The 19,010-nt window shown below is 39.0% G+C and overlaps 1 long non-coding RNA gene across 4 annotated transcripts in view; it reads right to left on the reverse strand.

The window, feature by feature from the left end:
* Nucleotides 1-19,010, reverse strand: part of LOC135303301 (uncharacterized) — a 264,506-nt gene that overhangs the window by 31,084 nt on the left and 214,412 nt on the right. For 3 of the 4 annotated variants that reach the window (XR_010364754.1, XR_010364753.1, XR_010364756.1), the window contains exon 4: nt 16,308-16,370. This is a non-coding gene — a long non-coding RNA (uncharacterized LOC135303301). Of the gene's footprint in view, nt 1-4,248; nt 4,593-6,143; nt 6,187-16,307; nt 16,371-19,010 lie in introns of those variants that run through there. The other variant, XR_010364755.1, reaches the window with a different exon arrangement.

A 19,010-nucleotide genomic window follows, 5' to 3' on the forward strand; every position in this document is an offset into this window, starting at 1 on the left:
GGAACATCTCAACTTTATCAGCTGAATCAACTGAACATTGCAGTTGCTTGTGCAAAGTAGCTTTACACCAGTGTACATTCATTGCTTAATATGTGGTTTCTTAGATATGGAAGACTGTGGCAGCAGCTCTCTGACCACAGAGAGCAACACACAACTTTCCCAGGCATTGTCCTGGGGAAGGCTGTGAGAAGATCAGAGAAAAGAATGATAAACAATTCTTATCTTCACTTGCTACACCTGATGTGAACATGTGGAATGTGTTATAGAGATTTATTTACCAAAGGGTGGTTTCTTAATTAGCCAATGGTGATGGTGTTTAGACTCAAGGACCAACCAAGTCCACCTGTATCGTGACTATCTGTAAGAGCAATAAGTTTCTTAAGTGTAGTATAATAAAGTGAGTGATCTTCTGAAAAGCATAAAGTTAATTATTACAATTATTAATTATTATTAAGCTAATTATTACCCTTTTGAGGACGCCTAGTTATGACAGAAAACAGATGTGGAAGATAAGTAGATATGGAAAGTCATGTCCCAAAAGGATGGACATACAGTATTTGTGTTATGAAACCAGTTCATCTTTTCTGCAGTGCTGCTTTTAAGATTCAGGCACTTACAATGACAAACAGTGAAGGCACCAGTTGTTCTGTGTATGAACTAGTACAGAATGTGAAGTGTTGGGTGGACATCATCTGGAGAGGCAAAAGAGAGCTGCACTAAAGCCAGTCTAGGTTTACAGAGTTCACTTTGCACAAAAGCTGTGACTGACTTGCCTTACAAATGCTTTTCATGGAGATCCTGAGCAACAGAAATGTCACCTACATGACACTGGAGCATGGGACTGAGGTCTCTGCATGCCCACTAAGAAGGTCCTGCTGCATGCCCATTAATAGGTAGGGCAGTAACTCCGCCTGGAGATACTGGTTTTTGTCCTGAAAGCAGTGTGATCAGCTTAGCAAGAAGCACTGTACTAGATGCAGGTAATTGTCTCTGGATCTGGGCTGGGCTGAAGTGCCTGGGGAGCTCTTTGCATGAGTGTCTCTGATTTATGGTGTAATACAGTCATGATGGAAAACTGTTGTAGGAATGAACAAAATCTTTCACCCTGTGCTCAGAGAAAATTTGATCTATTAGGGACACAGCCTGCTTATGATGTTCCTGATTATTCCTTCTGAATTTCTAAACTGCTATATTGCAGTTCTTACTCATGGACATGATAAGTTAGGTGCTACCTGGTGTATAGAGACCAAAGACCCTGATGAGCAGGAGACTGTAGAGATGGGGATCTGTGCTGTCACCTTAGGTCCTGAACCTGCACACAGCCTGGCAGATCTTCAACCCTAGTGCAGGTAGGGAGCTAAGGAGACAAAAAAGAGTGCTTTTCCTGTGGTACATATCTGGCATACATAAAATACCACATAAATTATCATCTCCTTTGAAAGGATAGATGCTGACAACCTGTACTAAAGAAAGTGATTTAACTATCTCAGTAGATAACAGTAAATGCCTTGCAGAGAGCTGCGTTGTACAGGTCTGGGTCTAAAGATACTGCAGCTGTAATAGAGGGATGAAAATGCATGAGGTATGTTAATTGAGCAATAAATGAAATGTATGATTAAATGAAGAGGTAACCTTTCTAAGGTAGTCCCTCTTAATGTGTGTTACTTTGCATTATGCCTTTGGGCTTTTCTACACTAGAAAAATAAGCTGAAGTAAGGTCATGTTGGGTTCAGTTAACTCTGACCTAAAGATGACTGCTTTGCTGGTATAGTTGTGCTGCAATGTTTTATGTCTCAAATGAGCAGGTCAAGGGGGAGCCTTGACTCCCTGCAGACTCAGAGTGATCACAGAAACAGTGTTTCCTACCACCTGTGCTTCTGCCTTACCCACTGCCTGCGCATACCACTGCAATCTGTCCATTGTGACAGGCACTTGGGTGAAGTACACGATTATGAGCAAGAACAACAGCAGGTGGTTAATCCACACTCCTGAGATTCTTCCCAGAAGAATTGGGGCATGGCTAAGAAATATGTAGGGAAACCCCCAGTCTGTTTCACCCTGCTGATGGTCAGAAAGTTTGTGAACACTGGCAGCTGTGAAGCCATTCATATGTCCAAAATCTACAGTACTGAAAACAGGGGATTGGCTGAGAACATTGCTTTCCTTCTTGATGATGATCTGATATTAACATGAATGTGTTTTTGGCAGACAATTGTCTCATGGCTTTCTGAGTCCACCTTTGATTCCTTTCTGTCTCTGTAAGGAATTTTTGACATTTGCTGTTTGGATTTAATTAGGGTAATGCAATGACCTTAAATGGATCACTCACAGCATGTCTTGTTTTCCCTAGTCTGGAAGGAATTTTTCTTCCTTCTGCTAGTGAGGTCCTCTGTAACTCTATGGATCATGTGTGCTTCCCCACGCCTGAATGGGTGACTGACTGCTGAGATCCCCTGAATATTACTGGTGTAAGTTCAGGCTGCCCTGCTCTTCTCTGATCAGCTATCTGTAAGTACTGTTGTACCTGTTCCTACAGAGTCCACCATTTGCCACTTGCCTTTAGAGCACGAGTAACTTGGTGAATTCCAGCTATTTCCATACCCACATTTGGATACTGCAGCTCATCTTATGTTTGGCATTTCATGTTCTTCCTAAGTGTATGTGCTCACATGCTCCACAGGCACTCTGTGATAAGACTGAGGAGGATTAAAGTAACTCAATCTGCAAATCCAGTTGTGATGCTGAGGAAGGGCCAAGCCAGATAAGCATAGCAGTCTCTATGGCTCTGTGATATGAAGCAGGCACACTTTGTAGTAGGTTTAAAAAGACATTGGCAGTCAGGTTGCAGATAAATACTTCATGCAGATAAATACTCCTATCTTGCAACTCTACAAAGGCTTGTACATGATCTCTCCTTCAAGAATCACAATTACATTCACTCTGCCATGCCTCTGCCATGTTCCAGATCCTGGTATCCCTTTTAGCCTTGCCAGGAGTGGACCCACTCAGAAGCAGCTGGGCAGCCTAGGGGAGTTCAGAGCACCAAAAATGTAATGAATGCAGAGTTCACTGACTTCTTCTGACTGCTGTGTCTCAGATTTAAGCTGCACCAAGGTCAGTCAGGGGAGCACAGATGGAAGAAAAAGGAGATCAGACTGAAGGCAGTAAAAATTATTTGGGAGCTGTCCTTTGAGTATATATGAGGACTTTAATTTACAGCCAGTAAGTGGAGCTAAAGCTCCATGACAGGTTATTTCTTTAAAAAACGTATGGTTAAAAATTGCTGATGGAACTTTTTTCTCCCCATTTCCTTGTATTTATTTAGTCCTTTTGTTGCACATAAACAGTCACACTGCTGGGAGCTCACGGTGTGAGCTCTTAACTTTTTTATTTCATTCCTTGAGTCATAGACAGAACACAGGATCTTTGCTGCATTGACTGTGCAGTTAGCTCTTTCCCATGTTATTTGTTTGTTTTGCAATAGTTCTTCTCCTTGCTAGTTTCACACACAAATTTCCCCTGTCAGTTAAACACAAAATAATTGCATTTGTGTAGATGTGAGTAGTCGTTTGCAAGGGGACTTTCATACTTTTATTAATCTAATTAAATTAATTTCCTCGGTGGCAATATTGTGTCCAAGCTTTTGGGGAAAGCTGTCCTTTGACCACATTATTAGTCAGTATTGCAGTTCATGTACAATATCTAATGTTTCTATCTAGAGTTTTGAGTTGCATTACTTTAGTGCCTCTGCACTTCCTCCCATAATTAGAACCATTTTACAATTGCACTTATTGGTCTCCATTTTTGCCTGGTCTGAATCACTTTATGACTTTATTCATCTTATCTCCTGTTTATAAATATTAGCTCCTCATTTGAAAGATTTAGACAGGAAAATACTTAGACTTATGTGTACCTTTAAGTATTGGATCTGTACAATACATTCCAAAGTAACTAGTTATAAAACCAAAGTTAGGAATCTGATTAAGTGCTTCCTTGAATCAAAGTCATTAATACTTCACCTTGACTTATATGACTAAGAACCCAGTTCAACCCAGGGGACAACCAGAGACTCAGGCAGTTCTGCACTGCTTATTTTCTCCAAATCCACTAGCAATAATATAACTACAAGTCCTTTGTTGAATAAATGCAGACCTTTTTTTTTTCTAACCTGGGCTATTGCTTGAAGCCATAAAATGTATTTTATTGAGCTCAGCTCAATCTCTACTGATTTTGACAAACTCCTATTTCACTACTGCCATGGTTGGCCATTTAACTTGAGTTCTTGGCCTGCGTTCTAGGAAAACAATGATCACAGAACAGCCCAGATATATCATGTACATTTGCAGCAATTCATGTGTGACATTAGCAGACCCACAGTCGATGGGGACCTTTTAATTTATTAAATCTGTAAAATGAGCACCTACTATCCTGCAAAATTTCAGTGTGATCCTTTAAGCATATTTTGGTGACACAGGATGGGAAGGAGAGGTCTGCAGAGTGTTGAAGAAGAGAACTTCCGGGACTTAGTTTTTCCTTAAAGTTGAGTCATTCACCAGTTGTTGCAGACATTCTGGATCTTTTCTTCTGGGTCCCTTTCCACAGACAGTGGGAAGATATTTCAAAATCATTACGTGAACACATGCGCACTTGCTTGTATCCCTAAAATCTCTCTGATATGAACAAACATTTTTGGCATTAGGGTAACACTAGAGCAAGCACCACAGCTGTTTGAGTTGTGAGGGGATGGAAAAGAGGATTGGCATTGCAGGGTGAGGTTCTGCCAAAGGCATTTTTACATTAGAATATTATCCTGCCCATAAAAATGCTGTATTAAATCAAATGAGAGCCTGCCTATCCCTGCTGTGTGCTCCATCCACAGCTGTGCCTGTAGCAATGCAGACAAAGGATGTGGGGGGCATCTATTCCTTTGCCATTCACTGGACAGGGCCCCACAGTGACAACTGGACAAGCTCACTGGAGATGGCATCAGTTTCACGAATAGCTTGCCAGAGTCAACAGAAGAATACAAATAGTTTTAGAAGGCCCTTGTTTGATGAGCTGTCTGAAGAAATAGTCTTTCAGGATAATCAAGTCAAATGATGAGGTGTTTTAGAAACACTAAAGTGATAGTATAAAAACATTTGGGTCTGAAATCTTTGTAGGTTGATAAGAAAGGATAATTTTATTTTGAGAATTAAAATTCTTTTTTTCTTTTTCATCCATTTCTGGAGACTGGGGTAACCAAAATTATTTAGGGGTTAGTTTTCATGAAAGGATGAAATTATGACAGGCATGACACTTTTAAGAAGTTTGCTTTATTTTCTTGACAGAGCTTAAAGTCATATCTATGCTTTTAATGCTTTCTGCCTTCCTGATATGCTTCATTTTCCCCTGGAAATTTCTAATGCAAGCACTGGCTATGAACGATTGCTTTAAAATATGCTTTGACTTGTTCAGTACACCCCTCAAGCCCTCAAACAAAACCTTTTTTTCCTTAGACTAGTTTTATCTTCTTGAAAATGACTGTGCATTTAAGCTTTTTCCAATGAGAAAGATGATTGGGGCATCATCTGATTGTCACTTCCATCACAGTTTTGTGCACTCAAAGCACTTGAAATACTCTGCCAGCTCTGAATTGGCACTTCTATTGTCTTTAATGGCTGTTTGGGCAGACATCAAAACTACTTCTTAAACTGCTGCTCCCACACCATGAACCTTTTCAGACCATTTCACCTAAATCCAAGAAAAGGGCTGATTGCTACAAAGCGTGAGACAAGTGCAACATGTACTCGTAACAAATGAGCATCTGTAGATAGTGGCAGGCAAAATGTCACGAGCTTCCAATGACTGGCATTCCTTCTGCCAAGATGAGCCACTCACAGCCAAAGTTACTTGCTACCTGACAAGCCCAGGTTGTGCTTTTGCACATGCTGAGCCTACAGCTGATCACTTGCTCTCAGCCTGATCTTGGACACTAGCAGCCTAGAACTGAGGAGCACCCTTGCACTCACCCAGTGAGAAAATAATATGCAGTAGCAGAGTTAAGAAGCTGCTAGGATCTGGCAGAGTCTGGTCAGAAGATTTGACCATTACATGATGGTTCTAAGGATGATGCCAAAGGCATGAGGATTGCTATTTCTTACCTGCAGCAGGCTGAAAGGCAGATCAACATCTAGGCCCACACTACTGGATGGAAAGAAGATGTTTATAATAAATTCCAATATTGAACAGACAACCTCTTATTATTTTTAATGTGCTGTCAGTACAACACAAAACTCTGTACATGGCCAGGCAATGTACTACTTTTTTTCCTCTATGAATAAATCTCCTGGACTCAGTTGCCCCGGAACACACAGAGGAATAATTATTACCTGCTATTTCTGTGATAAGAATTTGTAGACTCCTAAGACACCAGGCCATTTTCTGCTTGTTGCTCTATGAATACAATGGTACATCACAGAGATGGTACAAAGGAAAACTTAGGGAATGGAGGACAGGAGGAACAGGAATTCTTACCCTTCCCAGCAGCAGCATTCAGAGTGTGTACCCTCCAAGCTAGATTTCAGTCAAACAAGGTTTTATCAACATTATCCTGTGCTTGAAGAGGCACCTCTTCAAGCAGGACAAGAGAGTAATGATTTTATGGATTGGGTCTAGGTCCTATGGAGCAGATTGACATGCTTGAGGGATCATCATTCTCAGAGAAGGTCTGGCCTTGCCTCCATAGAAATCAGTGAGAACTTGCTTTTCAGCTCACACTCTTGGGTAGCATCTTTTGAGAAAAGCTTCATACAAAACAGGAATGACTTTAAGACTGTGAATTCCCCTAACTAAAAATCAGTAAATGTTGTATTAATAAAGGTTATGTTTTTATACTAGCTCAGGGGCCTAGGTAGCACTCAGGTCCAAACTAGTGGATTTGCACACTGTGTTGTGTTTGCTCACCTTTTTACTCTGGGTCATTTCACCATCTGGGCAATATAAGTAGGAAAGCTTGGATAATGGGGTCTTAACCTGCACAAGAAACATAGATGTGACCAAACCTGCCCTTGAAATCTTAGCTGTCCTTTTATGTCTCACAGTGTGTGCTTTGATGATGCAGCGGCGGTACCTTTCCATATGGAGCTTCATTCACAGCACAGCATGGGCTCTGCTTGTGGACTGAGTCAGACTTACACAGGATGTGAAATCATTTCATGTGAGATGCCTTTGTTGTGTGTTGGAGATGTTAAACAATGTGCAGCCAATAAGGCAAGGACTGTCAGGAAGAAAAGCAAATTCTTGTGAGCTGGCAGCTGCCTGACATATTACTGACATAGATGTTATGCTTGCTTCTCCATTTTTTTATCAATTGTGAAAAAAAAATCTTTTTAGGAGATTTCTATTAGGAAGTTGGCAAGTCATTTAAAGCTTTTTTTTAAACACAGCATGTGTGTGTTTCTCATTTTCTGGGTGCCTAGCTTCTAGCTTATTTTGGCCTCAAGCCATTGAACATGTTGAGGATAGAGACCAAGACTAAGAACTTAATTTCACATCCTCTGGGAAGCTCATGTACAGAGCTGAAGACTGGTAGGTGCATTTGCCATAACCCCTGTAGCTGAACTAATGTGCTGTAGCTTTCTTCACTAGCTGGATTTTCCTACGAAGCACTGTGAGAGCTTGCCATTGAAAACTCAGGAACCCAATTCATGCACAGCGTTGACCAAATGGGCTTTCATATCAGTGGCCTTGGTGCCTGCACCAGAACTGCCAGCTCTGTGGGCTGTGTACTCTGCCAGTTGGCCTAACTTGCTTGAATTCAACTTCAAGAACCTGTTTTTCATCCATGAGTTTTGGCTAAATGCAGAGAAAAGAAACAGAGCTGCTCCTCTGATTATCACTGACAATGACTGTGTAGTCTAAACTCTCCTTGAAGAACCTGAGCCAATGAAGAAACATGATGGATACTTCCAAAAATGTACTGCACTGCTCTTTGGAGTTATATCCAGGTTTTCTTTATCTTTGGAGAGAAGAGGAAGAAACCTGACATCCCATTTCAGTGTGAGTGAGTGGGAGAGGAACTAATCTCAGTCATATACAGTATTTTTGCATTTAGGTGAAATTAAATGTGCACTATACATAGATACTTATGAATTACATGGAATATTTGCCACAGGCATGATTAAATTGCTCTGGCCAACTTTTCAGCCATCTAGTCAAATACACTTCTTTAGCAAGACGGCAAGTACCATCCACTTTCCTGGACAGTTAATATTCTTGTGGTTAATTTCTCTTCATCCCCAGGACTGAGCACCTCTGTGTAGAGTAGCAAATGTGCCTTCTATAATATTTGACACTACCAGCGATAAGATGGGTTTTATTTGCTTGGTCTTTCACTTGAGATTTTGATCACAACCAGCAGCTGGGTGCTTCTCTGTGTATCATATTGTTACTCCAGGCTGTTCAGGGGCCAATATTTCAAGGCCATAACTGCTGATCCCACTCTAGTCTTTCCCTTATAAGCAGCTGAAGCATTCCTTTTGCTGTTTTTTGAAACATAATCTGAACTATTGGTTTTGATCATTAGGAGCAGAAGCAGCTGGTACACAGAGAGTTCCCACATTATCTACCCGGGAAGCTGAAGTCAATATCAAGTTTACCTAAATCAGAAAGAGAAGTGGAGCCAAAATGCACAATTGCCTTTGATGTTTTGTTGTTTTTTCCCATCTGAATTACTGTGGAACACAAAGGGAAAAAACAATGAGAGAGTTTTTTCTGTAAGGGGCAGGACAGGGGGCAATCCTGACTCTATGGTAAGAGCTCTCAGTTGAGATAAATGGTGTTGCTGTTGTGGCACCAAGCTTTGTCTTGTCTTCTTCTTGGCTGTAACTTGAAAGTCTGGATCTGTCTCTGAAATTTTATGTTCTGCATTTGGCCACAACTTGTTGGCACCTAGTTCAGTGCTGCATCATGCAGGTGCTCATAGCTCTGATTTATTTGTCAATTTCTGGTTCAAAGTTGAGCATTGAAGGTAATTGTCAGCCTGTTCAATTTTCTGCAGTTCTGTCAAAAATATGGGATTTTTAAGGTGCATCATGTTGGGGAATCAGAAAGGCACTAAATATTTAATACCAAAAAGTTAAATATTATCATAAAAGTAATATAAATGGCGTTCAGCAAATCCTTATCCATATTTCATGATTGAAATGGGTGTCTGGCTTCTAATGTTTGCATGCAATTAACTTTAATGGGTGCAGCACATTACTTCCAGTCCTTTGTCCCTCAGAGACCCTGGCCCTATCAAGAAAAGAAAATAGCAGGACATCAAACACCAGTGACACTGAGGGTGATGCAGTGTCCTGTGTATAAATCTGAAAATGACAAGTTAATAGGCTATTGATAGTTCCTGAAGTGTATCGAGACTAATTATTCTGTGTATCTGGGGGTAAATGAGAAATGGCAGGAACTTCATAAGGTAAAGATGTCTAAAAATATGAATATGTATTAGCAACACATAAAGCTTCATTTTCTCAAGTCTTTGTAAAATGTGAGGTGAAATCTCTTTAAATAGGTGGTAGTCTTCCCACCGATTGGACAGGATTTAGAAGAGGTCTTCAGTGAACTTTGGATGTGTATCACAGACGTCATAACCTATTTTGCTTGGGGGAGGTCAAGGAAAAGTTCTATCTTCCTCCAAACACCTTCATGCTCACTAAGATCTCCTGTGAATGTCAAGGCTGCATGATGAAGCAGACTCTCTGTTTTGCAAATGATTTAAAGTGCAGAAATTGCTGGATGTTCACAAATGTCCCTCCAGATTGCATGAAGATGTGTAAGGTGTCTGATGACCTCTGAAATAACAGCAGAGATTTTTAAAGCTAAACAAATATGTCTCAGACCATTAAACTGGACAGAAGAGAGGTCTGGCACGTTTGATTCCAGAAGGAATTTCTGAAATAGTAAAAGTGAAAAAAATAGGTGGTGCAAAACACATTCTAACACTAAAACTGATTTCGTTGTGGGCTTCTGGGGATGAAACTCTCCAGCTTTAATTAGCATCAAACTTAACTGTCTTCTATTTCAAACCTGAATATTAATTAGTGATGCCCTTGGGGTAATCAACCCTTGTGGATCTCTGAGAAAAATGAACTGATTAGTAGATTGACCTTGAGAGTTCCAATGGAAGATGATGAAAATACAGATTGCTCAACTGTGCTGCACTGTAAGCTTAACTTAGCATAAACTAGTGAATTGGGAAGCCCAAAGGAAGAAGGAGGAACACTTAATGAGGAGGTTAGTTACAAAGGATGCCATTCATTTTTCCACTTAAAAATGCAAACTCTTATTGCTTTACATTCACGCCATGAATGGAAGTTCATCTTGAAATACTTTCAGAAGAATCTGACTTTAATTGTATGAACCCCTAAAAAGTTCTCTGAAACATCTCAATCATTTCAAGTTTAATTTTTACTGCTTTGCAACAAGCAGTTGACATTTTCAGGAAATGGAAATTTTGGAAAAAATGGAGTACACCACCATATTTGGAGTCAGGAAAATCTGCCTGTAGCTCTCTCATCATGCTATGGATTCTTTGCTAGAGTCTTCTTCTCGCTTTGTTATTGGCTGTGCTAACCTGGACAAATAAAATGTGTCTTCTTGCCTTTTCTGAGTAGGAATGAAGAATAAAAATCTCCATTGCCCATGATACCTTGTGATCTCTTCATCTGAGATGCTCAGAATGCAAAGAAAAACTTCAAAAAATTTCTATCCCTTCTTAGCCTTTTGCATTAAATTTTAGTGCTTCTTCTTCCTAAAGCCTCTTTCTTATATAACAGTTTATCCTTGAATATGCCATTATGCCATTTCCAACTTTCTTGTCCTCCAAGTATATCTTACAAAATGGAACAGCTCCTCTGTCTTTGTTGTGCCTTTCAACATCCTGAAGCCTCAGCTAAGAATTCCACTGCATGGGCACATGACCCAAAGTTGCCATTCAAATGTGCTTTTCAGTTTTGATTTCCCAAAAGTGATCAGAAGATGTGAAAGTGTCATTATTGCAGAGCCCTAGGTTTGTATTTCAAAGCACATTTGAAGCTAGATAAGCCGTAAAAAGTACTTTAGGCAATGAAACAATCTCAGGCTTACACGGTAAAATAGAAAAGATAAGTAGTGATGTGCTCTTGGCACATAGTTAGGTGGTCCGGATTTTTGCTTTATTGTTATTGTGGGGTAAAATCAGATAACATGATGATGTGCATTCTCTAATAGAAATTTCTAATATAGGACGTATAGTGATGCTGAAGTGTAGATAAGAGAATTCCAACCTCTGTTAAACTCATTGATGTCATCTCACCCCTAAGAACAATCTATTTATAGCACTTTGAGAAAATTTGATGCCAGTTGAAGGTGCTAGCTTTTCTTGATATCCTTGAAGACTCAGACTCTCAGTTTGTCAGTTTGGTATAGTGGAGCTTGAAGCAGTCAGAGGAAGTAGTCTGCTAAGATGTCTGCTGAAGTATATGGGCTAGTTACACCATCTTCCTTCCTTCAGAAGAAATCTCCAGTGTAAGAGCCACCAAAGAAATTGTCTAGTGTCAGCTTGTTGTCATGATTCAGTGAAAATATCATATGAGTTCAGACTGAGGCTTATTGACTGTGAGAACAAGAATGTCTCCTGCTGAACGAGCCAGAAGTCAAACGTCAGAGAAGACTACAACATGGTCAGAGCATGGTGTAGCACAAAGAACTGGGAATGGTTTTAGATAGATGCAGGAGGGGAACAGGAATCAGAACAAGAGAGGCCAATGGCATAGGCCACATTCCATTATTGCCTGATTTTGAAAAGTCAGAGAGGCCCAGAGACTGGGAGCTGGGGTGTAGGTGGTGGCTGCTCTAGAGGATAAGAGTGAATGATTTACCAGTAATCGTCTGTGGGTCCATCAGTTTAGATGCAAAATCTTGCCTAGTCAGGACTCTTCCATGTGTGTTTTGTTCTAGCTCTCCTTGAACTGATTTCCTGGGACCACCTTTTTTCTGTAAGTGCTGCATCAGAAAGAGTGATCCTAATGCAGCAAAGATTGCCTAGGTAAAGTGTAAATTAACCAACATTGACACCTCCGTTGCCATAGCTAAGTTATTTTTGGTACCTAAGGTAGTTTTTTTTTAGCCAGGTAAGGTTTTGTATGCTACATTGAATTCTGCAGAGTACAAATATACCTGCCATATAATTAGAACTAGATTTGGAATATCAGAATGCATTGAATATTTCGGGATGGTGATTTTAGTCCTTTGTACCACTGAATGTCTGCCAAATTTAAACTTAATGTTAGACCATTCCATTACATAGTATTAACAAAGTCAGAAATAATCTAAATAAGCTGGGTAAGAGACTGTAATTAACATTACATAGACTGAATTTTAAATTTTCTTTCCTTCTCAATGTTATACATCTTCCTGCTCTGCTTGTGAGTGTTTTCAGAGAGAAGTTGCATTTTTTTTTCTGTGTGTGACATTAATATAGGGACTCCAAACCCACTGGAATACCTCACAGAAGCACTGAAGGTCTACTGTTTATAAAGAAACACAACACTTTTGGACCCAAACGTTCTGACTGCTAAAGCTGGCAGCACTCTGAGAGGGATGTGGTGCCTGAAGCATGGGAGGCAGCTGTGAGGAGATGAGTAGAACAGTGGGGGGTGGCTGTGGACTAAAAAGACAAGTTGTGGGAGAGCACAGCTCTGCTAATCGATTGATTAGCATGTGTCTGAGTAAAATTTAAGGAAGAAATGCTTAGGAACTGCAGAAAAATGAGAAACTCTTTAATTCTTGCTAACATCTAACATTACTGTGTCTACTTATTTCAACCAGCAGTTTATAATTACTTAATTCAGAAATAGATCTGTGTTTTGCTAAAAATCTGGAGCAAGTAAGGTGGAAGCCCAAATAACTTTCTCAAAAAGTGCTGATTCCTTTAATTCCTTCATGGCAGAGGTCCAGACTACTACATATTATGACATTAGCTACTGTGAAATTTGCTTGTGGTTAGCTGTAGTTAAAGTAAAACCATCTGTTTCAAGAATGCTGAAAAACATTTACATTTACAATGGATTTATAACATTTGGACCTTGGTCTAAGAAGCATCAAACATCAGAGGGCTTAGGAAATCCTGCAGCAGAAACCAGCAGCAGGCTGGGCTCAATGATGGGGCAGCAATAGGGGCTCAGTGCCATCTGGCAATTAGTGGTAGGGTCAGAGACCACAGGCTTTTCCATGGTGACCTGTGGATCAACACTTCCTTCTGTGCACCTAGTGCAGGACTATAATTTCATACCAGCTGTTTTTGTGGTCCAGAACTGTCTTCCATTTTGTTGCTCTTAAAAGCCATAGTCACTTTTAGGATACTGGACTTCTGCCTGGTCTGGTCTTCCTAAAATTTCTTCTTCATCTAAAACTTTAACCAGTAGGATCTCAATATCATTCAGGTTGCTGTGTTTTATTTGTTTATTTATTTGTTTGCTTAGGGACTTTTTGGATTTTTAAATTTTTTAATTTTTAAAATTTTTTCCCCTGGATGAAAGTAGGAGATAAGAAGAAAAAAAAATCTACCTTTGATCAGAAGTGTTGTCAATGCTGGCAAACTGCTAATTTTTGATTACTCTGTTGGAAATTGTTTAAGACAGTGGTGGTTCTCCACTTAAGATAGATGCATTAGAAAAAATGCATCTAGCAATCATGTTCCAACCACAAATAAAAGTCCTAATATGCTGCAAGACTTCTGGATTTAAAACAGTATTCAGGACAAAATAGACAGGCACACTGACTGCTTCTGCATTGTCTCCTGTCAGGTTAACAATTAGTTAATTGTTGCTGCTAATTACAATGTTCATCAAGCAATCCCAGGTGGCAGGTTTACCCTTCCTATCCATATCACTGAAACGTTCTGAATAGGATTTCATGCACAAGTGGAGTTAATGGCACTTTCTGTCTCTCTTGCACACAGACATGGTAGCGTGAGTGATATACAACCTCCCATGTCATGTACTTCAGCTTCATCTGGGATTACTACCTGGCCTCATTTCAAAGAGAAGAATGGCATTGTTCTGTTACAGAAATGCTGCTCTGTTTTGGTTGCTAGCTTCTACATGCTTTGCCCAGTAGAATAAAGATGTTTGGTTTCATGAGAATTATGCCATTAATAATGCATGTGTCTTACAAAGAAACAGTGATTTACATGGCCAGAGTACCATACAAAGAGTAATTAATAATAATTTTATAGCCATAATCTCAGAAATAAGAGCTAGGAAGGATGCATTAGGCTCCAGTAACCAGTTCTTTCCATTCTGTTTTCTGGGTGGCTGCAACTACTTGTTCAAAGCAAATCATCCGAGTTCCATGTTGTTGCTGGGGTACCCCACTGACTCCTGCTTCTCTAGATACCAATTAACATTTCTGGAGTTCTGGGATTATAGTGCACTCTCATCTCATCTTCTCCCCAAGAAAGCAAAATACATCAGGCTTTTTCTCTGAGATTCTGCTTTGTACTTCTACCTAATCAATAACTTTGCTCATATTTCAGGTAAAAATCCCCTGCTTTCTCTATGCTTTTATCTCTTCAGGTCTTTTTTTCTCATCTCTTCTGCTTTAACTTCAAGGTAATGCAGTATATTGGTTTGAAGCACTGGCTGTAACAGGTAATGTGGATTGTATTTCTGACTGAGTTATTTTGAGATGAAAGAAAGAAATAAGGTGTCCCTGCCTCAGAGTCCTAGATCATTGAAAGTTGCAATTGTCAGCTAGAAGACACTGTGTACATACAGAGTACGGCTGTAGGCACTCATACAGCTCCTCTATATGGCTCTCTCTGTTTTTGATTTTCTTCTGTTAGCATGATTTGTTTAATTCTCTATATGTTATTCAGTCTGTAAAACTTTTTGTGATGCATTAGCCTGAATGATGCTGCATGAACTTTATGATGATGATTCCAATAAAATTGTGGAAATGCTCTACATGATGCAGCCTGTGGGAAACAGACACTACTTTTTATTTCCTTTTTGATGCAGAGGAAAAGACCATGTGTGTTTTCCAAGCACTCTGTGCACTTTTCTCTTTTTCTGAAGCCCATGTTTCTTATCTCAGTGAAATATCCATGCCATAATGGTGAACACTGTGCAGACAAATTTCCTTTTGAATACATTGCAGAAAGAACTTTTAACAAAGCCTCTCAGATGATGCCTAGAGGAAACTGTGCAAAAAGCTATTCTATTTGAAGGTTTTATACAATTTCTCTGGCAAGTGTATCATATGAATGCTTATATAGGTAATTTTGGAAGGGTAACCAAAATGCAATCCTACATAAAATTAGGAGGATAATCAAAACCTGAAGTGTCTTTTCTCTTTCATTCCTTAAACAACACTTTTTCTCTTTTTCTAGCTTTTATGGAAACTGCAGGAAAGCCCTTGAGAAAATCTCATCAGGACAATATGCTAATTCCTGCCAATTTTAATATTTTCTTCATAAGGCATTGACTAGAACAGTTAATTTACAGTTTCAGTGTACTCCCTGGACCATTACAGAGAGCTCTACACATAGGCAGCTGAAAATAATTGCTGCATGGATTAAGTTTTTTGCCTTGGTATGTGTTTCAGCTCTAAGGAACCAAACACTTTGAGTTGAGGTGGTGGACAGTCCAGGCCCTGCTCTGTGCTGAGCTTGGAATCACATGAGGCACTAAAAGTTCACAGTGCATTGACTTCAAGAGAAGACTCTGAGGTCTGGCCAGTACATCTTGTCTTGATGAAAGGACACTTTTTCTGACCAGTGTTTCAAAGTCCTTTTCTCCCCCCTGCAGTTTTCCTTTTAATTTTTTTTTCTTTAGTGTTTCAGATGCACTTTCATTTCTCTTTCAGCAGATTTTTAATTATCCTGGTGCCATACTGAGATGTGGCTGAGATGAAGACTCTAGCTGGTTTTGACTCACATCTGCAGATCTTGTAGGTATAATCTCTATGGTAACTGACCCATGTTGGGTAGAAGAAAAAATGCAGAGAACTAAAGGTTAATTGCTGTTTTGTTTATACATGTTTTGTGCAACTCCAGTGTTGCAAATTAGGTATCCAATTAGAATATGGATATTAACAGATTGAGCATCTTTTTTGTTTCTTGGACACCTGCAGAACTACTTGAAATACTTTAGAAATAATAATTTCTTTTTATACAATCTTTTGTAGGGAGGAATTGTATCCCAGTCAACTCTTTTTTAAAAGGGGGAAGGAAGGTACTCACCACTGCAGAGGGAAACTTTTTTCTTCATATAATAGAAAATATCTACCTGTCATTCTTCCTCTGTCCAGAAGAAGAATAGCTTTGTGTGGTCATTGTTCTAGCAGGACACCTAGAGAAAAAGCACAAGGAAAAGCAACTAACTAAACAAACCAACAGATGAAATTTCTCTCATGTCACCCATGACAAGCTAATGTTCTGTACAAGGCTTTGGCAATCCTTTTGCTGTTCCACATGTACATAGTGGTCCTCAAATGAAATAGCTCAGGTCTTTAAAAATGTACTGTCAAAGGGTCTGGTTTCTTTTTCAGGAAATTTCCTAGATTCATTTAAGAAAGTAAAACATTAATTCAATTTAAGAAGTGAAAGGCTTGCTGACTAGTTTTCTCTCCTTACAGTATTTTCTGTCTCTGTGAAAAGGTTTAAAAAGTATATTGGGGGTAAACTGTGTCACTTAAAAGAATACTGTTTAAAAAATAATTCTTCTTTTCATGGGCAAATGTTATAAACTTCATTCCTAGAGACAGGTGTATCAGTGGTGAAGTATTTATCCTGATTTACTGAAATACTGAGACAACTGGTAATTACAGATTATAGTCAGTTTCAAAATGGGACTGCCTAATATGGATTATCATTTTAATTTCTCAAGTATGTGCTTTTGGGTTGTGCTGCTCATAAAAATACTTTTTCTTCTTTTTTAATATGTCCATCTTTTTATTAGGCTGTTTGAGACTGCTATTTTTGGATTTCCATGAATCCAGTAAAACCTGCTTACAAAAACTTGTATCTTTTTTGCACTTACACTCACCAAAGCGACTCTCATGGGTGAGACAACTCTTATCCTTCTACATGAGCATGGAAATTTCTAGTAACTTATCATTGTTTTATTTATTCTGTAGGAAGAAATGTTTCCGCATAACCTCTTTTGCAATTAAAATTCTTCCGACAGTTCTTAATGAACTCCAGGGAGGTCTCTCCTCATAGATCTTAGCAGAGTGAATTAATGTGTGTTCAAACAACATTAGAGATGTAATTACTATAACCTTTAAGAGAATAATTATCTTCCTAACACAATCATCCATGTTTTGGGGACTATATTGCAAAGTCTTCTGGCCCCTGTTGCAGATTGACTCCTTTTCCTCATACTCCCTAACAGAATAGAAAAATTAGACTTTTGAGTCCCTTGAGTGCAAACCAGTGACCTGTGGGTTCACAGCGTAACATTTGGTATTTCTGGCTCAGTTTTTCTTACTGCTTTGGGAATTGCAACTCAGAACCTGTGAATGGTATTTTGAGTGTAGGAAATCTCAATCTTAAATTGAATGAAGAAAAAGTTGCTAGGAATGCTCAGGTCTAATACTTTTCTAAACAGTAAAATATTTGCCATTTATTTATGTCAGGAAAATGAGAAATATTATGACACATCAGATGCTTGGAAAATATCTTTCACCATACGTTTCTGAAAAAATGTGGTAAAATGTCCTGGAGGTCTAGATGTATTGCCTTTCTATATTTCCACATTAAATCTGCTCATCTGACAAATAAAAAAATGTTTTGGTTTAAAACTAAGTTCTAAATCTTCAAGGCTGCTGCTTGCCTGCATGCTACTAACCAGAAAAACTCAACTTTTTAAGTAAAGTGGTATTATTAATGACCTATGTGCTAGCTTCCTCACAAGCCTGTAAGTCCTCCATGATTATCAAAAATAAAGAGAAATAAATGTTTTTAGTCTGCAGAATCAGCAAAATGCCACATATTGATATTAGAAAGGTAGAAACTGAATGGATATGATGGTCAACTCGATTTGTGTACAATGAATATTCATGATAGTGTTTAAATAATGGTGGAAAATGCTATCAGTATAAAAATTCAAGTCTAAAAAATGCAATGTGGAATAAGTTTTAGCAACACCCTTAAATCCTTTCTATTTTTGATATCTCACTGTGCTGGTATCCAGTGTTTACTCAAATAAATATGTACAGGAGGACTATCTGTGATTTTTAGAAACAGCTCAATCTTATCTATATGGTTTTAGCAAACACAAAAGTACATATGTACCTGCAGTTAGAAGATATTACATAATCTTCTTAATGGATAAAATGCTTGGGTACTGTGTTACGAGGACAAGATGCTACATCACATGCAGTAATATAAATTTGAACACATAGGTATCAACCAATACCTATGACAAATAATATGATATGAGACACAGTTAATGTAGCTAACAGGCACCTAGTAGCTGTCCCTTAGGCACTCTGTGCTGTCCGATCCACCTGGCTGGAGAGTCACTGGGCTCCCTGAATTGAGATCCACACAGAACCTGTACTCTCTACAAGGGAAGCCTGTATGGTTTCAGAAAAACTGAACACGATTCATTTTTGTCCCAACAGCTGTTTAACTGGGTTGAAGAAACATACATTAGTAAGATGACTCACATCCATGTTTGCTGTCCCTCTAGGATCTATACCAAACATGTTAAAGTCAGAAGGAGTTTGATGGGTTACTCTGCTAATCAGGCAGCAGGTAAAAGCTCCTTTTGAAGATGCCATAAAGAGAATATCTAAACTTTTGAAGAAAAATATAACTGCTTGATCAAATTCTAGTAGTAATAATTACAAGATACCGCTTGCTGCCTTGAGCAGCATATAACTTGTACATGTCATTTAAGAGATGCAGAACCTCATACCAGGATGAAGCTATTTATGCAGCTGGGTGTGTCTTTGAAGATCTTTTGGGATGAAAGACATCATGA

Source organism: Passer domesticus, chromosome 6 (assembly GCF_036417665.1).
Source record: "Passer domesticus isolate bPasDom1 chromosome 6, bPasDom1.hap1, whole genome shotgun sequence".
In the NCBI taxonomy this organism is placed as follows: domain Eukaryota; kingdom Metazoa; phylum Chordata; class Aves; order Passeriformes; family Passeridae; genus Passer; species Passer domesticus.